The following is a 12761-nucleotide window of genomic DNA, read 5'->3' on the forward strand; positions in this document are numbered from 1 at the left end:
TCCAGCAATCCCACTTGAATGTATCTATGCAAAGAACACAAAACATCCACAATGTTTTTTGTGGAATTATCTAAACTAGCTAAGAAGAAACCTAAATGTCATTGATAGAGGATTGGGTAAGGAAGGTGTGATACAGATAAACAATGGAATAAGAAATAAGTTATAAGGAAAACTGAAATGTTACTTAGAGCAAAGTTGAAGTAACTTGAAGGAATTATGCAAAAGTAAGTTAAAAAGATAAAGAAATATTGGATGATTTCTAATAAATGAGTAATATAAGGAAAAAATAAGGATATAAGGATATCTTTCTTATAAGGATAACAAGCAACATAATTATACACTGGTAGATGTTGAAAATTGAATTGAGGTTTCTGAGGTAAAGAGGGAGAAAAGGATCACAGGGGCATTAAGGGATGGAAACAAACATGCATCAAGCTAACTGAATCTCAAATAAAAATTAATAATGTAGAATGACAATAGGAGAATTGCCTAACACATAGGTAATCTGAGTACTTGATTGAAAGAAAGGTCTAAACCTCTGTTCACCCTGAGTATAGGAAGCAAGTTTCCTAAGAAGTCAATGAGTCAATCATATATTCTTGCCTGGATGAGTTATTATCTCATCTCTACCCAGAGTACATTAGGAAAGAACCTGAAAGCCAGACTGAGAATTTTCTCATGAAGTAGTCCCCTGAATGTGTTCAAGATTGAAATGCACAGCTGACACCCCCCAGGAGTCAGCACTTTAGAGAAGAGGAAAAGCCTAGAAGAGTGTTACCATGTCTCCTACAAAATGTTTGGTCACTTTCTGGTGCCCAACCAAGATGAATCATCATCAGAGACATTCCATAATGTACAACACATCCACATGTTGATAGACTGCTGAACAAGTTGTCTAACATTTGACAAGAAGATTGGCTCAGAACATTGAGCTAATCTTCCTGATTATAACTAAAGAGAACACTAGGATACTTACTTGGAAAGTTTCTGTCATGTGAGAGAATTATGTCATCAAAAATAATTTTCCCTGGCAGGACTCATGCTTATTGGAGCACAACACCACATTCAAAAAATGTTACCATATCAGAGTTTTAAATATCTAGGACTATCATACTCTGTTATGTTACTTGGACTTAAAGTTGCCTTCTCACAAACCTGTTGTAATTGCATTGTGCCTTCAGGAGATTCTTTATAAATTCTTAAGGGGAGCATTACACATCCTTGCAAGGATCATGCCAGAGGGAGCTTCTACGTACAGAATCAAAGTTAGTTGGTTGAAGACACTGTAATTCTTACCAGAACTGAGCCTAATCATAAGAAGCAGAATCCACATAAGAAGCAGAGTCCACACTGAGGGCCTCCTATGAGAGAGCGATCTGAGCTGCTGTAGATGGATGAGACTGGACAATGCAAAGGAAGTCAGTGCTCACTGCTTGTAGAGTAAAGCCATGTTGTAAAGGATATTATTGATCAAGCTGGAAGGAATTTGACGTAACTTAATGTGTTGTTATTAAACTGCTTGGATGTTACAGGGATACTGTGGTTGTGCAGAAGGTCTTCATTCTTAGATACTTGCAGAAGTATTTAGGTGTAAGGATTTATAATGTATGTAGTTTATTTTCAAAGGTTGAGAGAAAAAAGTGTGTGCGTGTGTGTGTGTGTGTGTGTGTGTGTGTGTGTAGACACAGATACAGATGAAGCAAATATTTTAAAACATAAACAACTGGTGAAAGTAGGTGAATGGGTTCACTGGACTCTTCTGACTTTCCTATGGGTTTGAACATTTTCATAATGCCAAAGGTGGGAGGGGACTTAACTTCACTCTACATGAATCTGGTTACCTTGGTTGGCTATAGGTAATCAGATGGCTAGGGAAAGGAGAAGGAGTTTACTCTTTTCTGTACCTTTTGACTTTTGAAGGAAATAAGTACATTACTTATATTAAAAGTAAATCAAATGTTATTTTAAATGGGAAAGTGGCTGAGTTGCATTGTTGCAAAAAGCCTTGGCCTTAAGTTTTCTCAAATAAGTGACGCTGAGTATAGTAGTGGGTAATTTTAGAATGACTGGGCCTCAGTACTTGCTTTTCAGGTGATATATTAGAGTATGAGATTCAGGCCTGTAGTTTATGGAGAAGAGAGCTATTGCTATTGACAGAATCACTGAAGACATGTGAGGGCAACAAGCAAGGAGCTGAAGAACTAACAAGAAAAGGTGAGAAAATCCCAAAGAGACATAAGGTTGTCACTAACCAGCAGGTGTGAGGTGGGAGGAGTGGGCTGGCAGTGAGTGTGACATTGTGGGAGCTGGGACAAGAGTAGAAGTTTCTGGAAAAGCTAAGGGCTAAGCTGTTCTCCCACAATTCTGAGACTATTAGAGCTTGCCCATTGCTGTTGATACAGTGTTAGCCTCCTACCCTGCTGAGCTGAGGTGTGGATAAAATAAGGGGGGGGGAGCTTACTTTCCTGGAGACCCCACCTCCTTCAAGGCTGTATCTCTGAGGGTTTGCAGATATAGCACTTACAAGGGCAACAGTGTAAGTGGGGGGTTGGAGGGAAGAGCAGGAAGCCTAGTAATGGTTCTGTGGTTTCTAGGACTCTACTTAAGAGGCTCATTCCAGCCCTTTTCAAACTCTTCAGGAGGACACACAGTGAGGGATGACCTTTGGCTTCTAGGTAACACATATTACCAGAGAGCAAAGGTACCAGAAAGGCCACTGAGCTCCTAAGCCAAACCACACCTCTGAGGAGTACAGCTATGATAAAAGAAAGACCATCAAGCCAGAATATATACAACCTGGGATACAGAACTGTGAGTAAAATTGGGCCAAGAATTAAGTTAGTAAATAAATTCAGTGAAATTAGGGAACATGGAAATAATGTGAAACAGGGAAAGAAGTTACTGAATAGGGGGCACACAGCAGATTTTGGTGCTTGAAGACACTCAAAGGAGTGATTCTGAGACCCTACGAAATTCTCAGTATAGGTATCGGAATTCCAGCCCTTTTCTGCCTCCCCAGTGTGAATAAAAGAGATCATGGGAAAACATTAAATGTGCCCTTCCTTTTTGTATTAAGGGTGGTTTTTGCAAACCTCAAGATACTGATTTAATTTGTTCTTTATCACACATCTCAAAATCCACAGGCAACACCATGGGATTGGGCACTGAGGTAGAATGTCCTGCACTGAGCTGTCTCTTCTAAATCTCTGGTCTGACAGTGCTGTTCCTCAGCCTAAAAACCATTGGTGGCTTTCTGTCAACAAAATAGATTCAGAATGACATATAAGGCTCTTGCCATTGTGACCCCAAACTACATCCCAAAGTCCTCTCCTGCTATGCTTCTCTAAATACCTTACAACCTAGCAACACAGAAATTTGAATTCCAGATGTCAGAGAGCCTCCTTCTTAGGCATTGATTCAACAACCTGTTACCACTGCTGAGAACTCTCCTGAGAGGGTGAGAAGAGCTGGGGAGAGGCTACTGTCATTGCTTGGCTTAGGTCACGAGGTCACAGGTCGCAAGGTAGGGTATGATTTTGTGTGTATGAATGAATTCACTTTTGCTAGACATCCAAATTGGTTTGCCATCCATACATTGGTTTTGTATAACTTCATGCCTTTGAAAATACTATTGCAACTGCCTAGAAAGTTCTTTCCCACTCTGTCCACCTACTAAACCCCTCCTTGTCCTTCAAGATTCAACTCAGTAGCAATTTTTCTCAGTTTATTTCTTACCCCTTGACTTCAGGCCCTCATCAGTAGTTAGTGTCTCATCTCTGTATCACCACAGCTGTGATTACAGGCTCTCATCATAGGTACTGATGGCATTTATTTATGGGTCCATCTTGCCAACCATCAGCTGCTGGAAGCACAGACCATGTTTTACTCTTCTTTGCATCCCCTGTGGGGATTAAACACCATTTAATAAAGAGTTGATTAATTAATTAATTACATAAAGGCCTAACTAGCCTATTCATTATGAAGGATAATTATAAATCACTGAAGGATCTGCCCAAGATGGGTCTTTGGAATCCCTATCTTGAGGGAAGGTAAAATTAGTTTAGTCTGGTTTACCTCAAGGTGGGTCAGCACGGTGATAGTCTTAATTGCAGGCCTTGTTATGCCTCCCATCACATCACCTGCCACTTCTCTGGAGAAAGGCTTTCCCCTGAACGTCCTCCAGTTCCTTCATTACGCAAAACAGTCTGCTTTTCAATGTTGGCCAGAGTCAAGGAGAGAATGTGTCAGAGACAATAGGTCTGATTTTCAAATCTGCTGGACCTGAAGGATTACTCTGTTCTGTGGAGGGAGACTTCTTACTCTTCAAAAGCCAAGAAAAAAGAAAAAGTGGGCTATCTTACCTTCCAGTGTGAAGGTTTTTCAGTACAAATCCAAGTTTACTTTTGGATCAGGGAATGACTCAGGATTAGTCCAAGAATCCTAGGTGATAACTGTGACCTCATCTCTCACTGCTCTGCCTCCCCTTCTCCCCCCCACCCCAAAAGCTCCCTCTGCTTCTTCATCTTGGCTCTAGGTGTTTTCCCCATTGGAATTCCCCCCCACACACACACACACTCCTTCCCACCCCAAGTTCTCCTGGGAAAGAGCTACCCATCTTCTAAAACTCAATTAGGGATCATCTTCCTGAAGATGGTGGTTTGGACCCCTCCCACCCCCACCACTCTCAGGAAAGCTCTGTCCTCTCCTTCCCAGCATTCCCTCACAGCACCTATCCCTCCACAGTGTCACTAGTGGGACTGAGCCTGCAGAGACCCCTTCTGTGAGACCCCCAATCATTGCAGAACATGGCCTGGCACAAAGCCCAAAACACCAGGCCCAGATGCAGCTCACACCAGCGCCTACACAGCACAGAGGGATCCCAAAGGTGTGCTGTGTGCCCTGTGGAGTGTGGCCTGTCAAAGGCCAGTTCATGACCAGGTGACTGAGAGTGCATGGGCTGGTGGCTGAGAGGCAAGGGCCAGGCAGTTTTCAGGCCTTGAATGTGTTCAGTCCTGAAGTGCCCATCTCCCTTTCCTCTCCTATTAGAGGAAAGAAACAAACTGTACGCACAAAATACTGCAAAATACATTAAAGTCTTCCTTCAAGGAATGCAAACATCCTTGGTGGGCCCTAGAGGCCACCTATGATCGAAAAAGACTCTGAGAGATAAGGAGTCCAGCCCTGAGCCCCAGCTAGCCTTAGCACCACAAACACCCTCTCAGAAGAACTTTTGAGCTTAGATCCTGAGCCAGGTGACAAAATGACTAAAAATTAAAGAAAATGGTATCAATATTTTGTAGGCATTTTTCTTCCATTAAAGAAATTAATATTAAGTTTATTTTTACAAGAATGCTTCAAAAATGACAGGCAGAAAAGTATGCAGAATCTCATCCTCCCTCCCTCAAATCTGGTTTTAATTTCAGCCTTCCTGTTCAGGCTGGGTGGCCAGGCATGCTAAGCAAGGCAAAATAACTACTCCCCTAAAGTCACAGAAACAAGTTTTCAAAAGCTGGTTTAGCTTTTAAAGAAGAATGTAGCAGGGCCCTCCCTGGGGGAGCAGCGGGTTAAAGCACAGCACCAAGAAGCTTAAGCCACTTCTGCATGAGTTCAATTCCCAACCCGGAGGAGATCCACAGGGCATGGCAGACCACTCCTCACCCGCCCGCTGCTCCCCTCAGCAGTGTACTTTGTCGAGCTGCCTGTTCTGCTCCCCACTCTGTCTCTGGTGAATCCTCTCACCCTCTGCATCTCTGGCCTGTACCCCAGTTCTGTATAAATAAATAAATCTTAAAAAAAAAAAAGAAGAATGTAGCAAAATAGTAATAGTAATAGTCCTCACTATGTGCTAGGTCCTATTCCAAACACTTTATATGAATTAATTCATTTATTCTTTCAGCAACCTTGTATGGTAGCAACTCGTACCACCTTCATTGTAGAGATAAGGAAGCTGAGCTAAGAAGGATCATGTCTTGTCCTGAGTCTCACAGCTAGAGAGGAAAACCTGGACTTGTTGCCAGGTAGCAGCTGGACTTCTGAACACATACTTCCATGCTACGTTAAGGACAGACAGGAGGTTTACAGGATAGAAAGGATGGCGATCAATAGCCTAGTGGGGTTATGGAAAGAGTCTGTAGACTTGGGGGATGACTATTCATGGTCAAGGAGGCATGAGGAGAGAGAAAGCGAAGCTGGAGTCTCCAATGGGGGCTAAAATGCAAAGCCTAGCTGGGCCATGACTGGAGGAGTATAGGTGCCAGTAAAGGCGGGCCCAAGAGAAGATCAGGGGTCAAAACTAGAGCAAGCCATAAGACAAATGAAAGCCAAGATGAACCCTAAAGTTAAGGATATGGGCAGGTGCAGAAGCCATGGAGGGCTGAGATCACTGTAGATGACAAAGGAGTGGGTTAAGCCATGTGGTAAGGTAGTGGGGGTTCCCGACTGGAGCGCCCTGGTGAGTGGCTAATGCAGTCACCTGAAGGCCATGGTGTAGGGCTGGTCATGAGGGAAGACACCTTGCTTACGGAGGAGTGTCACAGGAAAATAACCACCGACATTTGAAGGTTGGCCACCCCCAGTGAAAATGGCACCATAGAAAGTTGTACCAGGAGGGGCTCATCAGGAACATGTGGTCAGGAGATGTTTTGGCTGGACCTCTGAGTTCTGCTGAGCTCAAGGCCACAACTCCAGCCTTGCTTCTAAAAGGCCCCAAGGGAAAACCTTTCCACAGTCACAGTCTCATTTTCTCTGGCCTCTCAGGGTGCTGATGACTTAGGGCAAACTTGTCGCCACCATGTCACATCCTATAAATTCTGGACACTAAGCAAATACTAAGCTATAAAACAAGAGCAGAGAGATCATTAGCAACATACCAGTGATCTCATAATGTCACTGTGGAGATTTCCCAAGTAAATAATTTCCTTTTCAACCACCAAGTATCATAATGATACAACCAAGAAAGGCTTCTATTTATTCCTAGCCAGTCTCTCTCAGATTTACGTTCTAATCATGAGATGGAATCTCTCACTGCATTTCAATGCATTACTTAATCAAATAGTATGCTGGGTGACCTCAATGTGTCTTAAAGTTGAGATTATTTATGGATATGGTTTCCAGTGTAGGGTCACTGTGGGGCCTAATCTACATATGTCTCTAAGGGGAGCTGAGAAGTTATTTGCATAAGAACTCCTGGGTTTTTACCTGGGTCTAACAGAGGCCCATAGAGCAGCTGAAGGGCAGATTCCCCACATTTAGGTTCCATTTACCCAAAGGGAGATTCTAATCATACCCCAAAGAAGAGCACCTTGAGAAAGCAAGCCCTCACAGCACCTCAAGTCAAGAATGACCCAGCCGATACCTGCACTACTTCTGAAGGCATCCAGGTTGGCACAGTGCCAAGGATAGGTAGGGGGCTTTCCTTGGTTTCTCTGAGGAAAGGGGCATCCCTGTGAGACAGAGAGCAACTGCAACAGACTTCTACAGTATTTATTTAAAAACTTCTCTGAAGCACCTCCTAGATGAGAAAGAGCAGTCAGCATGATTCCTGCCCTCATAGTCCCTTATGGATCAGCTAGGAAGACAGATGCATGTGCCAGACAAACCAGAGCACTGGTTTATCTACTATCTTACTGCTTTATATCCTCTTTGTGGCTTAAAACTTTTCTCATCATATAATGTGCCTAGTAATTTTCTTTGTCTGTACTTAATGTTATCAGAGATTAATAAAGCCACTCCTGCTTTCTATTATTATTAATTTGCATAATAATTACTTTTCTACACTTTTATCTTCAACCTCCCAATGTTGTTGAAGTCAGTTTCTTTTTAAAACATATGCTGAATTATGTTTTTTAAATTTACTCAATCAATTCCTGTCTTTTAATTTACATATGTGTGTATTTAAGGTTATTATTGATGTATGTCAGGGCTTAAATCTCCCACTTTATTTTTTGCATTCTGCTGTTGCCTGTGTTTCTAATTCCTTCACTTCTCCTTTCTTGACTTCCTCTGGGTTACCTGAGCATTCTTTTAGATTCCAGTTTGATATAGTTATGTTATTGAACATATCATTTTGTATATTTTTTTTAGTGGTGACTACAGCTATTACAATATACATATATAACTTATAACAATCTACTGGTATGATGCTGACAAGTTCAAAATATAGAAACGTTACTTCCATTTTCATCCATTTAGCGTCCCCAATTTTTATCTTCAGAATTCCTTTCCTGTCTGATGTTTTCTCCATTTTAAAATACAATGTTTTGGGCCCTACCTGGTGGCACAAGGGGTTGAAGCACAGTACTATGAAGCTATCAGCAGCCATTACACAAGTTTGATCCTGACCCACATGGTGCAGCAGACCTCTCCTGTCTCACCAGCTGCTCCCCTAAGCAGTGTACTTCAGTCAATCTGCCTATTGTGTTTCCCATTCTGTCTCTGGTGAATCCTGTACTCCAACACTTGTATGCATAAATACATCTTTAAAATAAAATGTTCTAAATGTTTCCTCCACAGATACTGACACTATTATCAACAGTATTTTAATTTTTGCTTCAACCATGAAAAATGCTTTACAAAACCCATGAGAAGCAGGATAATCTATTTGACCCCTTTTCATGTTGTGTATGAGTTCAAGTCTTCATCTATGTCATTTTCTTTATGTATAGAGACACTTCTATAGTCATTCTAAGAGACTAAGTTTGCTAGCAACATTTCTTAATTTCTTTGTGAGACTATGTTTATTTTCCCCTTGATGTGTTTTCATTAGATACAGAATTTGTGGTTGCCACTTCTTTTCTTTCAGTACTTGAAAAATGTTGTGCCACTTCCTTCCAGCCTCCATGGTTTCAGAAGAGAAATCTGTTGTCAATCCCCTAGAAGTACTGGGTTGATTCTCTCTGGATGATTTCAAGATTCTTTTCTAAATGTCTTTAGCAAGTATAATTATGATGTGTCTTGGTGTGAGTTTTATACCATTTGCATTCATTCTATTTGGATCTCATTTAGTCTCTAAAATTTAGAGATTTATGGATCCATTCCACTGATGCCTTCCCAGAAAAAAATGGCCATCAATTCCATGTTCCCATTGTCTCCAAGGGTGAGTGTGAGCTCAGTTCCTCCTTGCTACCTGCTGACACCTGGCAGTGGGATGTATAGGTCTGATTCATATTGCTCTATGACTGTAGGGTTGGGACAGAAGCTCAGCTCCTTGATGGACCCTGAAGACAACAGGGGAAGGAAGGAGGGGAATCAGCAGGTCAACTGTTCTCTCAATTCATTCTGTTCCTTTGATACCAGAATAAGCATGAGGTTCAACTAGCTACTGGACTCTACCATGCTACCCTGGGAGAAAAATTAGAGCACTGCCTATTTCCACTAAACAGAGGATGAAAAATCAACTACCTGCTCAGCTTGAAGACAGTTTCCAGCAAGTCAACTGTGGGAGATTAGAGACAAAAATGGGAGATTATATTTCCAGTTAGCCCTACTGAAAAGATGAACTGGAGTGCTAGAACTTGCTTCTGAGGGGCAGAGAAGCTGTGATAGAAGTTCAGTTCCCTGTTTGATCCTGCTGAAGCTCCAGGGGTGGAGGATATGGTTTTTCCACTGGTGTTTGACTTCAGTAGAGTAAGTGTTGCCAAAATAATATTCTGTTGTCAATTCATCCCTTTATCAGTTTTCTGGCTATGGAAAATAAGAATTTTCTTGAAGCTTTTCACTCAGTCTATACAATGGCAATTATAAGTTGGAGGCTTATGAAAGCCCTAATCTGGAATATACAGAAAGCAATATGGAAGCCAGGGTATCCACCACTGTCCTATGCCTCAAGTCCTGAGAAACATAGGCATTTGCCTAATTATTATTATTATTTTTCCTTCAGAATCATCTTATGTTTTTTTGTATTATAGTTGTGGTCTTTTAGTTGTAAGGAGGAGGAGAAGGGAAGGATGGGGCCACTTCACCTTCAGTGGAACTGAAAGAATAACAGATAAGGTATTTTTCAGAGAAGTCAACTATGTTCAAGAGACTGACAGTTCTTTTTGGAACTACAGGCAAGATTTTCACATGATGAAGGGGGTGGAGAAGTAGCTCAGAGAAAAGGGAATGCCCTTGCCAAAAGGTTGCTGTGACATGGAGGAAAAGTTTTTATTGCTTTAAACATCATGCCTTTCCCACAAATTAAAATGAATGCTGTGACATGGAGGAAGTTTTATTGCTTTAAACATCATGCCTTTCCCACAAATTAAAACTAAATAATGATCCAGGAATCCTGCCCAGTGCACCAGTTTCAAAACATAAACTACTGACTTTATAGAGCACAGTTCACTTTCCCATGTTGGGCAAATACATTTGGTTATTAGTTATTACTAGGGGGCTACCCAAGATACTTAAAAAAGCCACCTTGAGCACTATAAGTAAGCCAACATTTCTAGTACTTAAATTCAGACATTTCTCAACTGTGGCTTTTTAAGACGTTGTCTTCAAAGGCCCTTTATGAAGCATAACATACACAAGGCACTGTGGCTGCACCCAAGCATGCTGGAGCAGCATGCGCGGTTAATTTAAATGGGCTTTCTGGGGAATGTGGTGTGAAGAAACCAAATCAATAAGATGCCCATTGAAAAGGAAGACTTTGATATGCTGCAAGGAACAGTGACTTTTGTCCCCACTTTCTGACATCTCTTTTAAGATGAAGTTTTTAAACATCTGTTTCTGAAGCAGAGCAGGAAATCTCTAAGCAGCCATAATTCTTTGGTTGTGTCACATGGCAGCTACAGGCTGTCTGCGTTTTTTTAATGCTACCAGGAAATCTTTCTTTTTCCTTTTAAACTAGTTCAAAGTAAAGCATTTAATGGGCATTTATATGTAGGGAGAGCTTGAGAGGCCACTTTTACAAATGGTGTCATGAGATGAGTCATGGTCAAGGACATGATTCTGCTTTCAGCAGGGTTATGAATGGGGCTGCTTTATTAGCAAGCCAGGGTGAGTTGTGGGGGTGGGGGGGAGGATCTGTTTCTGCATCAGTCTCATAGAAATGGCAAATTGCAAATGTAGTTGTCAGGTACCTCTCTGATGGGCACCTCTTTGAAGCAAGAACAACTGTTCTGGCCCTTTGTTTGATTGAATGGCTTTCAGAGCTGTTTCCGATCTCTGTGACAGAGGCTCATATCGCTTCAGCAGTCGTGGATTAGACAGAGAGGTTGTGCAGGGTACATGTGCATGTGTGTGCCTGCGCAGTGGGAGGAGGTCAAGGTGTTTTTTTTTTTTTTCCTTGATGAAATATTTGAGGTGCCATATGGTGGAGCAACCTGAGAATACCAGGTGTACCTGCATCAGAATCTAATGTGCTGTTACCATGGAGACCAGAGCTCCCTCAGCAATGTAGGGCCTCTATTTCCCCCTCTGAGGAGCTTACTTGTCTAATAGGAGCAGGTGCTCTGACATACAAAAGAATTAAACCTTGAAGGCAAGCCGTTAGCAATTTCTAATTTCTTTTTTCTTGATTTTCCTAAAGACTTTTCTCCCTCCCTACTCAGGGCTCTTATTTCAGTCAAGACCTTGGTGAGTTAATAATAATGGTGACATTTATTAAGAAGATGCCTTGTATTATACATACTGTATTTACTCACTGGATTAAATGTTTAATCTACATTATTAACAAGATACCCTGTATTATACATACTGTACTTACTCTGCGGATTAAATGTTTTATCTACATTTTGAAGAGAAACCGAAGGTTTCAAAAACAAGTTATTTTTCCCAATTCATAAATCTCATAAATAGCTGTTCAAGTTGGAACCTGAGCCCAGCTCTGTCTGACTTCAGCCTGTGTACTTCACTTCCTGCCAAAGGGTAATGAATTCATTACACCTAGGCTATGTCTTTTCAAAGGATCATCAAACTTTTTGTCCTAGCTGGACTTTTCTGAGCATACAGTATAATCAGAGAAGCAATAAAAAAGGCTGTAAACTTCCTAAAGGCTCTAGAATAGACAAGCAGTGTCTTATCAGTAGGCATGACAAAAGTACATTCAAAATGAATGGCTGGGATTGATCAAATATCTGTATGGAACATTCATTCTTTTACCAAATATGTATAAAAGGGGGAGGTTGGAAGGGTGAGAACAAAGGGCAAGAGGTGTCCGATGACTCTAGTGGGAGACTGTTGGTGCTTTGGTGGTGGGTATGGTGTGGTAACACATTTGTAGAGGCGTGAACATATAATTCTAAAATATATTAAATATTGTAAATCAATGTTACCTCAATAACATAATTTTTAAAAATATATTGAGACTATCCTATGTCAACATTACTTTAAGTCCCATGAATGCATCAGTGAATGAAACGGACAAATCCTTGGCCGTGCAGACTCCCTTGACTCCCCAATTTGTGTGTCAGGAATTTAGCCCTTGGAACTTAGAAAGGGGTAAAACATGGTCCTTTAAAATTAAGGGACCAAGACAGATGCACAAGTAACCTAACTGTAAAGACTGAAAGGAATAAAGCATGAATGATGAGTTATGGGATGGGTAACTCTAGCTTTAGGTGTCTTGAGTCCTCATAAGATCACAAATCTTCTGACCTGCCTGGAGGCTCTCTGAAACCCTCATAAGAAACTTCTAGGAAGCCAGAATCCCTGAAGGCGGAACATATCAACATAGGCCTTCATCATGTGTTGATTATTATACTGGGTCTCTCTGGTTTACTCATCATATAATGAAAAGCTTAGGATTTTGCATCTGTTGCTACTTCATTTTTTTTTTT

The sequence above is a fragment of the Condylura cristata genome, unplaced genomic scaffold (genome assembly GCF_000260355.1).
Source record: "Condylura cristata isolate star-nosed mole 26May11 unplaced genomic scaffold, ConCri1.0 scaffold00010, whole genome shotgun sequence".
Classification (NCBI taxonomy): Eukaryota; Metazoa; Chordata; class Mammalia; order Eulipotyphla; family Talpidae; genus Condylura; species Condylura cristata.